Here is a 12,468-nt window from a genome sequence, read left to right as displayed (position 1 = left end):
ACTGGGAATTAGGGATGCAACATATGAATTTTGGGGAGACCCAGTTCAGCACATAGCGAATTGTATCCATAGAAATGATTTGCTAGTAATGAGTATAGAGGAAGATAGGAATTGTACTATGATTCCTAGGTAATCAATGACTTCATGTCCTTAAAAATGTATTTCATTACTGAGTCTGAACCTCAAGAGTGAGGCATTACAGAGTATAAAAAAATACTTCCCGCTTTTTGTACCAAAAAAACCAGTTTTGCATTATGAACAACAAATCTTTACCAAATATAACCTCTTTAATTTGGAATGTATAATCATTCAAACACTGCCTAGACCAACATTTGCTTTTCTATGGTCTTTTATTTTAAATGGGTATTAAATTACTTATCAGTGTAACCAGTGGTTCTCAACTTAGGGGAGGGGGCAGGTTACTCCAAGGGACATTTGGCAATGTTGTAGGGACATTTTTTATTTTCTTAAGTTGGGGGATGGCCGATGATATCAATATAGGTAGGGGACAGGGTTGTAGTTAGATACCATACAACACATAGGACCGCCTCTACAAAAAAAAAAAAAAAAAAAAAAAAGAGTGATTTGACCCCAAATCCCATAGTACTGAGATTGAGAAACCCTTATGTAAACAAATTGGATTGAGGAGTCTTTGAAGCTCTTTGAAAGCCTTTACTTATATCCAGACTATTGATATTTTTTATGTATTCATAAAAACACTTTCTATTCTCTTTCTCGTAGCAACCAATAGATAATACTTTCTAAGCCTGGTTTAAAAAAAAAAGACACCTGGGATCCTTGGGTGGCGCAGCGGTTTGGCGCCTGCCTTTGGCCCAGGGCGTGATCCTGGAGATCTGGGATCGAATCTCATGTTGGGCTCCCGGTGCATGGAGCCTGCTTCTCCCTCTGCCTATGTCTCTGCCTATCTCTCTCTCTCTCTCTCTCTCTCTCTCTCTCTGTGTGTGACTACCACAAATAAATAAAAATTAAAAAAAAAGACACCTGCCACACTTATAAAATGTCTAAAATATTCTGTTATTCAAACTGTCCGATCTTCTGATTTGTCTGAATTAGTGGCTTTATTGCATTGTCAGGGCCTATTATTCTCTCAGTAGAGGTACTACTAAGATTTCATTACAGAAAGCAGAATAAATGATCTAATACATTCTTATAGCTCCAGGCTAGGTGCTAAACATTGATCTGCTTTTCAAAGTGAAGTGAAAAATAGTAAGTGAAATTACACAGAAGATAACAAATATTAAGTGATCACCCTATCGGCCTGGTATAATGAATCTCTGCTGGACCCTTGCCACGCATCCCCACACCTGCAAGCATGGGCTCATTGACTGTGAATGTGTGAGCCACATGTATGTTTTCTTCATAACCAGCTCATCCTAATAGCAAAGAGCACATTTCATAAAGGGAAAACTCTGAGTGAAAGGGAGTGCTTTCTTTGATGAAAGGCCCCTCTTTTCACTAAATAATATTTCTAATTATCTTTAGAAATTTTTCTAACCCTCCCTGCATCTAGGTAAAAATTGTTGGTGGTAACAGTTCATATGCGAATGCATGCCTAGCTTCCTCATTCTCTCCTCAATTCAAGTAGTACATCCAAATATCTATCCAAAGATCCTCCAGAGAACTTAAATTCAATATATTTGAAACTTAAAATGACCCAGGGACCCTCATTGTCTTCCATTTCCTCCTCAATCCACGGTGAGACCAAGAAGTCCTCCTCCATGCTTCTTCCCTTTGGCCTAAATTGCTCCATCACCAGCTGGTGTTAGGTGCATTCTTTCCCCTTCCCTCTGTTGCCATCCCCAGTATGCCACCCTAAGTCAAGCCCTACTGCTCTTTTGCCTGAAAGACTGCTAACCTCATAATTGACATCTTTATTCTACTGTCATCCCTGTTCTGACTTGTCATCCACAGGCAAATTTTCTCAGATTTCCTCATGATACTTCCATGCCTATAGGAGTAGCTTTTCATTGCCTACAAAAAAAAAAAAAAAAAAAGTTAAAATTCCAAATGATGATGATCTACTCCCTTCTGATCTCTCTGGCCTTGTAAATTTTAATCCTCACCCACTATACTCCATATTTTGGATATAAAGAAGTACTGACCATACCTACGATTTTGCCTATAATTCCCCTCTCCCTTTATTTTGTTAACCCCAATTGATCCTGAGATCTTTTTCACTAAGCCTTTTCTAATTCCCAAATGGGAACTTCTCCTTCAGCTAGCAGTGCTTCCTTTACTTGCATGTCTATCACAGCATTCTCCTAATGAATCTTAATCATTTGATCATTTGTATATTTCCTACCTTTCCTGCTCCTTAAGAGTGGCATGAGGGAAAAAGCTGTTTTAGGGACAATAGTGTGGTTCTGGCATGCAACATAAATCCAAATGGAAAAGACTTAAGCCCTAGCCTAGTAGAAGCAAGTGGTATAAAATCTTCACAGGGGCAGTTTCATTACAATTACAAAATACATAAATATGTGATTACAATTGTGAGAACTGCTCAAAAGGAGGCAAGGGCCCCATAAGAGTATATGAATAGGTACCGAATATAATCTGCACATTTGGAAGATGTTCCCCTGGGGATGATGAGGATTGAAGATGAGCAACATGTTCTGTGGAGAACTGTGAATCAAGCCCTAATGTGAGCACTAAAGAAACTAAAAAGGCAAGGTGTCTGAAATATAATGAGACAGGGAGGAGGAGAGTGGCAGAAATAAAGTGCAGAAGGTAAGGAAGAAGATGGCTCTTTTTAAAAAAGCGAATCTACTAAATAATTCTTAATTTCATTTTGGAGAGAAACATTAAATAATTTAATTTATTCACTGGAGATGCAATTTAAGAATATAATATTGGTGTCTTATTTATAATTTAGGATTTTAAAACATTAAAATAAATAGTAGATAATATCTTCCAACCAAAGTTTAAAAAAAAAGTCCATTGTCCAATCCATTGCCAACTATAAGGGATAAATACAATCATAAATATTAGCCTTTGTCCATCTGCACTCACCCATCACCTAACTATAGCTGTGCCAAAAGGAGTAGAATGGGACCATTTAGAAAACTTAGAATGTTTACTCCCAGTGAGTGCAGGAGACTCTGTGTAATCACAATCCCATCCATGTGTTAGTCACATTTATACATCCAATTAGAGATGTTAAATTACTCAACACTTTGAATTTTTTTCATTGTTGTTGTTTTGTTGCTGTTACTTTTTAGCCTTCCATAGCTCTTGCACTGATCAAAATCATTTACATAGGTGAACAGGTGCAGAAAAAGGAAAGCTTCTATTATTACTTTTAATTTTACTTTGGAAACTGTGATAAATGAAGTTGTGAATTCTAACAAGACGTTCCAGGCTTGGGCTAGCACCTTGTTGTCAAACAGTTTATATATTAGTATAGAATATCTGAAGGATGCAAAAGCAAAAAAGAGTGGTGGTTTGTCGATCTACCGAAAGCCTTTGAAACAAGAGTGATGGCCATGGACTGGATCCATAATGCTGTGTTTTCTACGGTCCTAAGAGGGACGCTACTCCAGCAAAGAAGACGGTTCTGCCCCTTGGGATAAAGAGAGGTTTGGAGAGAAGTTTGATGAGAAGGGACTTGCAGATGTCCAAGGGAAGGGTAATCCATTTCCCAGACAAAGTGGAATGTGCTCTGAATTTTAAAGATGGTCAGGGCTCCCTTCATGTGGTTCTTGGTGGCACATGATGTTACTCTCTTCAGAGCTTAACATCCCCAGAGAAATATTCCCTAAATGCCCAGACTCTGTTTGGCATCTATTTATATACTCTTATTGCACCATTATCTTCTTTCTAGCTGTTCTCACAATTGTAATCACATATTTGTGTATTTTGTTGGCTTAACAGCATCTTTCCACATTCAGTTATGGGACCATGGGAACAGGGTCTGAGCCTTTGTTTTAAATCACAGTTTGTCAAGTGTTTTGTACAGAGCCTGACATATAATAGGCATTCAAGTAATTCTCGTGAAATTCTTTTTTCTAGCTAGGAATAAGAAAGTAATCAGAGACAAATAAATGTGTACCTTTTGGAAAAACATATTAAATTCATTTCAGCAGCTTCTAAGCCTGCATCTCAAGCCCTGACCATTCATCCCATTTAAGCTTGTGTGATACTCACAGCCTAAAACCAGGATGTTTTCATGGCCAAAATTGAACTTATTGTCTCACCCTTAAAATGCATTCATTTTCTGTGGCACTTGGGTGTCTCAGTCAGTTGAGCATCTGATTCTTGATTTTGGTTCATGTAGAGATCTCAGGGTTGTGAGGTTGAGCCCCATATCAGGCCCATGCTCTATGTGGAGTGCTTGAGTTTCTCTCTCTCTCTCTCTCTCTCAAATAAATTAATACTTTTTACAAATCTTTTTTTTTTTTTCTGTTCCTTGGTTGGAAAACTTAATTGATTACTACCCACGTATCCAAGTCAGAAACACAGGAGTCACCTTACTTGCCTGCCCTTATCTCAACTCCCTCCATCATCACTGATTTCCCTTTATCTGCCACTAAATCCCTCTGTCAGTCATTTCCACTCTGTCTTAACTAATACTGCTTATGCATGTGATCTACTATCAGAGCTTCTTAAGTGATCTTTACATCACTGGTTCCAGAGACTCTACCCAGAAGGACTATATGTATGTTTGTTGGTTTCTTTTCATTACTATGGTGGGATCCACTTCTCTCCAATACCAATAAACCCTTTGGGTGGTAGATACTCAGTTCCAAAGTTTTATAATTGACCCCAAGTATAAAAAAACAAATTCCATCTTTGTGATGTTTCTTTCTGAGCAATGGCTGAGTCAGATAACAATGAATATGCCTAATATGCATGAGGAGAACATTTAAAATTCCCCTAAGATTTCTTGGAATCTGAGCTTATGATTATATGAGAATTCACAGTAAACCATGTCACAACATGTAGCCTTCGATTTATCATAATACATTAGAGATTAATGTAAGTGTATAGTATTTAGTCATTGATTTTTAATCCAAGCATAAGTCAGAAAAAAATATATATGTAAGTATAACTACAGAAGGCTCAAACTCTGTTGGACAGTCAGGAATTATTCAGGTTGCTCTTATGATGGGCGTACAATTTCCCTAAATGTGTAATATTCCTTCTAGCCCCTGACACTTTGATTCAAAATATATACATTTGTTTGTACTTTTATTTTTTAAAAAAAGATCTTCCTTCCTTCCTTCCTTCCTTCCTACCTACCTACCTACTTACCTATCTTATCCATCTTAGAGAGGGAGCAGATGTACCTACCAGTGGGAAGAGGGGCAGAAGAGGAGGGAGGGGGAAAGGGAGATAATCTCAAGCAGACCTCATGTTGAGCACAGAGCCAACAAGAGGATTGATCTCACAACCCTGAGATTATGACCTGAGTCGAAACCAAGAGTCGGACTCTTAACCAGCTGAGCCACCCAGGCGCCCCTATACTGTTATTTCTGAACAATACATAATGCTACCCGATGTAAGATGAGTTAGGTAATACTGCTATTACCATGGTAACTCCTCTTGTATACAACAAGAAAGTCAAGAATACCAGCAGTTTTCCATTCTCTTTGAGCTCTCCGTCTCTTCCCTTTCCTCTCTCTCCTTTTCTCTCTTTTTCTTTCACCCCCTTCTCTCTCTCTCTCTCTTTTAGGAATCCAGATGCTATGACATTAAGAGTAACACCATCCTGTTTTCCAGGAGAAACCTGCTTGTAGAGCCATACTCTGATACCAAGGAGTACTCAGTCATTTCAACTTGAGAGATTTTGCTTCTAATATATACATATATATCATGTACATATATACACACATACATATATGTATTGTTGTTCTTGTTGTTAGTAAAATTTTCTTCTCTGGAGGAAAAATAATTTGAATCCTAAGGCTGATAGAAGTCAGAAATTTAGTATGATGAGCCCTGTGGAAGCAGGACATTCTAGCCCTGGGGTTACCATTGTACCTGACTCCAGGATACCTTCAAAATCACCTAAAAACAGAATAAGAAAATGAAATTTAACCTTCACATTACTGGCAGTGTTTAATGCTAAATGGCTATTTTGACTATGCCCTGCTATACTCTCCATGTCACATCTGGCAGTATAGTGGTGATTGGGGTTAACTTACTCAAGGACTATTTCTACAGACCCTCTTATCTTTCCAGGCTGTTGTGACTAAGGCTGTGCTCTAAAAGAACAATTCAATAGAGTTGCACTGTCTGAGCACTTAATGCAAATTCAAATATACATGCTAAGCAGAATGGAAGAAATAGATGAGAGAAATAACCATGTAAATAGGACCACTCCACTTTCTTCATGTCCCACTACATTGGATGGATCTCTGTCTACTAGACTGAAGTAGGATATGTTCTTTCCCCATCACAGTTATCATAGGCCTGCCAATGTGAACATCTTGCCTTACATTTGGGTTATTTAAGGGATTATCCAAGGTAATATTAACGATACTAGATTTTTGCCACAAACATTGATGTTGGAAGTTAAGCTAAGTAAGATATGACCCCCCTGAAGTTTGTATCACTATGCCATCAAAAGATATATCTATGTTTATAAACATCCTTATATTGAATTTAAGAAGGAATTCTGATGTTTATGTTAAGTGTAATTGGCTTCTTTTGCAGACATAAAATGATATTAAGATTACATGCATACCAGGGGAAAAAAAAAAAAAACCCTGTCATATAGGAAAGCCTTATATGCATGAGCATCCCAGTTGATGATCTAGCTTAGCTACATTTTTCTATTCAACTTTCAGTAAATATTCATTTCATATCATGTACATGGAACTGTAGAGTTACAAAGATGGATCACACAAAGAGCCTACCCTCATGGAGCTTAGACTCTAAAGAGAGATGACGAATACTAAATATAAATAAATGATCTATGCAATTGATATGTCACCCATTAACATATTCATTCAAAAAATACTTGCTGAATGGATACTGAGTTCAAAGCTCTCTGATAGGATTACAAAACTGGGTAAGACAGATTCTCAGCTTTCAAAGAGATCACAGTGTAATTGTTCAAGCAAAACTTCAAGGAAAAATTAAATTATACCACATTTGGACTTTAATAGTCCTCTGGGAGCACACAGGGCCAAACACCACCACCAGCTGGGCTGTTCAGGGAAGACCTTATAAATGAGGTGCTGAAAAGGATGAAGCATTCTCCTGAAAGGCAGTACTTGAAAGGGTACACTCAGCAGAGAAAGAACTCATATTATATAGCACTCCATAGTTTAGAAAGGAGATTTGCATATATCATCTCCTTTGAAATCATATCAACTGATGAGAAAACTGAGAACCTAATAAGGCTTAAGAGTTTTGGTCATGGCCATAGAGTTACTTACATGCTACAATCAGTACCCCAGCCCGAGTCATATGTACTCTGGGTTCTATTAAGCACCACAGGGAAAACAGAAGTAAAATGCTATGACAGCTCTGAAAAGGGAGAGTTTACTTCTAACTGGTGATGTCATAGAGTGCTTTATGGGCAAAATGGCATTGGGTGTTGCAGTTTGTGTTTGGTTATGTGGAATTGAGAATCTGGCAAAGATATGGACACAGGAAAATAAGGGAACATTTCTAGGAAAAAATAAGTGAGTGTGGCCAGAATTTAATAAAACCGAGAAGCAATCATGGGAAATGAAATTGGAAAGAGACACTGAGATTGCATTTTATGATCATGAAAATCAAACTAAGAAATATTTTCTAGACCAAGGTGAGCTATTGAGGATTTTTGAACAGGGGAGTCCTGCAGTCTTAGTTTTGCTGGAGAATGAATAAAATGACATTAGTGAAGGCATAACTTGGAGCAGTGGAAGACTAAAGAAACTAGTAGAGGAGTTAGAAGAGTAATATACTTCAGAGGGTGCCAGTTAACACCAGATGATGGATCACAGTATTAGTTTTCCTTATTCTCTCTGTATCTTCTATATTTTCTACAGTGACTATATAAAAATTTATGAGGAAAGTAATTTTTTAAAAGAGACCAGATATCTGGGGCCTAAAACAGAGTGATGCATGTTGTAATAAAATGGATAGAATTGAGACATACAGAGGAAGGATTGGCAAGACTTGAAAACTTGTGCAAGAAAAGAAAAGAGGATGTGGTTTCTGTGATGATACCTGGACATCACGATGAATCCTGGATTTCTGGCAGAAGAGTTGGACAGTGAACAGAAATGGGATTAGGAAGAGGCGGAGCAGGTTTGAGAGGAAAGATAATGATTTATTGGTGTATAAATTGATCTTGAGAATTTGCCAGGACAAATTGATGAAGATGACCCAGCAGTTATCAAACCAAAAGTAAGGAGAAGTCAGGACTAGAGATGAAAACTGAAGAGGGTCAAGGAAAGATCCTTTGGGAATATCTACATTTGGAAGTTAGACTTAAGTTAACAAGGCTTAGTTTTTTCAAAGTCACAATCAATTTTTTTTTGTTTATTCATTTGCAATTCAGAGCCATAATTTCACGCTGTAATATATCATGCAGACCTCTAAATGCAATTTGAATAGAAGATAAATAATTTACGGGAGCATCCAAAATAAATCAGACTTTGTTCTTAAGTATTTTATTGCTGAGATCTCTCAGATGTTGGCTAAATTGTAAAATACATAAGTTGTGAGTGCTTTGTGAAATGGCATTAATTTTTAAATTGACCGTTAATTTCTTTTTTTTTTTAAATTTTATTTATTTTATGATAGTCACAGAGAGAGAGAGAGAGGCAGAGACACAGGCAGAGGGAGAAGCAGGCTCCATGCACTGGGAGCCCGATGTGGGATTCGATCCTGGGTCTCCAGGATCGCGCCCTAGGCCAAAGGCAGGCGCCAAACCGCTGCGCCACCCAGGGATCCCAGCCGTTAATTTCAAATCAAATTGTCCTATTGAATCCTGAAACTTTTGGAACCAACAGATCCTTACAAAAAGTAAATACTAGTGAGACACAACCAACCCAATACTATTACTACATTCTCAGCAATTAATGTTAAGTGAAAATTTGTTTAAGTGGCACAATTTCCAGATATCAACCAGAATTGGATTGTTAGGGATTTGTTGATTATAGATTGAACTACCTGATTTAGAACAAAGAAGGCACCATCAAAAAGTAGTGTGCCATTCCAAAGTCACCAGAGAGAAGTCTTAGTCACACAGTGAGAATTAGCTATGAGGTTGTGTTCTATATTTCTATTGTGCTGCTTGTTTAAACACACACACACACACACACACACACACACACACACACACCACCACCAACAACAACAACAAAACGACAAAAAAAAACCCACAGCTTTTTCTTTTTAACCAAACATTTCTTCCTGGAAATTAAATAGGCTAGATGAGGGTATGTGTGTTATTCCTGTTTAGTACATCAGAAAGCAGTTTTAGCAATAGTTAGATACATTATTTTCCCAGGAGCTTACCTATTTTATTGAGGCCATTTCAAATGCATTTAATGCCCTCTCTAATGGATTTGTTTATCTTTTTCCTGAAGCTCTCTTTTTCCCTTGCCCAGGGAAGTTAACTTTCATTTGCCTTAGAATGTGAGAACCTCACTGCTATAACTCATAGATTATGGCATTTTGGCATTCCATACATACCTATAATATGATATGTATATTATATATAATGTATAACTAAAATCCATAAAGAGTTTATGCTTAAATCTTTTGTATAGAGAATTGTCACAAACTAGAAATTGATTGGTAAGGAGTGAAGTCTCACTGAGACTTAATATACCATATTTTCAAAAATTGGAAGATCTCATGGAGGATGAAATATTCCATGCATGTTTCATATAAATATGGAAATACAGTTTTCTCAGAGTTTCTTATAATGGCATTTGGCTCTAAATCCACTGACCTGAATTACTCTGAGTAGATGCTAAGTATGTCAGGCAGCTGGCACAGAGAACGCAAAGAGTGCTACTCCCCTTAGCTTGCAAGAAGATGTGAATTTTCTACTTCTGACTGTGGTGAATCTGTGATGAATCAAATGTTTACTCTGACCAATTTAAAACATCTGGATGATTCTAACTTTGGGGACATATTGCTTTATATACACTGAATGCCTGTAAATTGGTAGAATTTTAGATTTCTTTTCTTGATAAATGATGCTGCCTTAATTTTTGCAATACCCAAAGATTCACAAGTGCTTAGCTATCATCCTTTCTTTTTTCCCATTTAGTTAAAATCTTCTACCTTTTATCTATCACACATGTAACTCTGAGAAGAGCAAACATCTGAATTATTATCAACAGTTCTCAAACACACCATTTATGTGTGTACACACTATCAGACTATAATCCCCCCTCCAAAAAAAAAATCCACTGTGGAAGGCTGTACATTGATACTGAATAACTCCTATTTTCTAGTTACTGTCTCAGAACAGCTCCAAGAGGCTCTAGTTGGGCTGTCTTCCGGGGTACTCTGGTAAATCAGTTCTAGATTGAGACTGACATGAAGATTGAGCTTGTGGTTGGAAGATAGAAAACAGCTGTGAGCAAAATTATTCACCTTTGTGAGGTAAACAAAAATAAGACACACATATAAGAGAAGGTAGTTATCATTGTTTTCCATGCAAACTGTAGAGGAGTTGACTCAGACAAAAGAGTGATGAGATCAGTAATGCAATCAGATTCAGGGCTCCCTGTCCCACTGAACTAAGACAATTTCTGTATTCTTGACAAACATCCTCAAAAAATAGGAACCTCCCCCCCCAAAAAAAAATAGGAACTCAGAACAGGAAAAGGAATAACCTGTGTCCCATTAACTATGTCAGTTGTCTTGTCATACGGTCAGCCTCTTATTTATTTATTTCTCAGTAGTTAGGCCTGGGCTGGCCAATAGAAATATTAGGTGAGCCACAACTGTAACTTTAAATTTTCTAGTACCACATTTAAAAAGTAAAAAGAAACAAGCAAGACTAATTACAACTCTGTATTTTATTTGACCCACTATACAAAAATATTACCATTTCAATTTGCAGTCAATATGTAAAACTATGATTTAGATATTTAAAATTCTTTCCCAGGGTACCTGAGTGGCTCAGTCTGTTAAACATCTGCCTTCTCAGGGCTCTGAGATCGAGCCCTGTATCGGGCTTCTTGCTCAGCGGGGAATCTGCTTCTCCTTTTCCCTCTGCCTGCTACTCCTCCTATTTGTGCTCTCTCTTCCTCTCTAATAAATACAATCTTTTTTTTTTTTTTTAAAAAGAAAGAAATCATGTTTAAAAAAATAAAATCCTTTCCCCGTCATAAAGTCTTGAAATCCTGTGTATGTTTTATATATGAATCAATTTAGAGTATACTAACTTTTCATTAATTGTACTTGAACTGTATTTAGATTTCATATAATTTATAGTCAAAAATGTAAATTACTCAACGTGTTCCAAATATACTTAAAAGTTCTCCAACAACTGAATTGATTAATGATTTAACATTAATGTTAATGTTTTAACATTTAGGTATGAATTAGTAAAAATTAAATAAGACTAAAAATTTAGTTCATCAGTCACACTAGCCCCTTTTCCAATCTTCATAGCCTTGGATGGCCAGGGGCTGCCATATTGGTTGACTGTCTGGCTTTGACCTCAGACTCTGCCACTCATTGACTGCATTATCTTGGGGGTGTTGGTTTCTCTTTTTTGTTGGCTTAGTTTCCTCATCTGTAAAATGGAGATAATAATAGCATCTACATTAGAAGGCTATTGTCAGAATTAAGTGAAATAATATCAATAATATACATATATGTGAATTACTTAACACAGTACCTGATACATAACAAGACCTGAAAAAATATTAGCTTTTATTATTATTATTGTTTGTGTTGTGGTCATGTATTTGCTTTGATAATTTCACATTATCAACTTTGAGTCTTTGGTAGAAGTCAAGTTCTCACCTCTTTGGGTTTGTGAAGCAGGCAGATGCTGGACCACATGAAGAAGTGTAAGCCTCTCCTGCTCCAGATCCCTATCTCCAACTGCCTAGATATCTTGCTGTCAGAGTGTCAGACTGGCTAACCTCAGTTCCCCTTTCTGCTTACATCAGCTCTTCTAAGTAGAACTCACATATATCTTTCTGGGACAGTGCTATTTTTCCATTTATCTAACCCCAGGAACTTAGAGTCATCACGGAATCCTCCTCTCTCCTCGCTCTTGTGAGCAATCGTCTGGTACTTCCAGAGGTTCAGCATAGAACCCCATGCTTTCCTGCCTTTTCATATCCACTGCCACCACCCCCTCCTCTTGCTTGGACACCTGCAGTGGTCCCCTAGTTACTGAGCTTCAGCTTCCAGTCTCTAACCATTGCAATGTGCCTATCATATGTTGCTATTGAATTAATCTTCTGAAAATGGTATTTTTTATCATATAATTCCACTGTTTAAATCCTTTCTTCACTGCTCATGACTTCTGGA

At 37.2% G+C, this 12,468-nt stretch overlaps 1 protein-coding gene and 1 long non-coding RNA gene across 16 annotated transcripts in view; one reads left to right on the top strand and one right to left on the bottom strand.

The window, feature by feature from the left end:
* Positions 1 to 12,468, top strand: part of PDE4D (phosphodiesterase 4D) — a 1,400,346-nt gene that overhangs the window by 988,906 nt on the left and 398,972 nt on the right. The gene's annotated exons all lie outside the window — the stretch shown is intronic.
* On the bottom strand, positions 1,547 to 7,502 carry LOC111094469. Its single transcript, XR_005355561.1, has 3 exons — positions 7,404 to 7,502; positions 5,855 to 6,027; positions 1,547 to 1,992 (listed from the first exon to the last, which is right to left on the bottom strand). It is a non-coding gene; the product is annotated as an uncharacterized LOC111094469 (long non-coding RNA).

The sequence above is a fragment of the Canis lupus genome, chromosome 2, assembly GCF_011100685.1.
Source record: "Canis lupus familiaris isolate Mischka breed German Shepherd chromosome 2, alternate assembly UU_Cfam_GSD_1.0, whole genome shotgun sequence".
NCBI classification, from domain to species: domain Eukaryota; kingdom Metazoa; phylum Chordata; class Mammalia; order Carnivora; family Canidae; genus Canis; species Canis lupus.
Note: the sequence above shows the minus strand (reverse complement) of the source record. Positions and strands in the feature narration are given on the sequence as shown.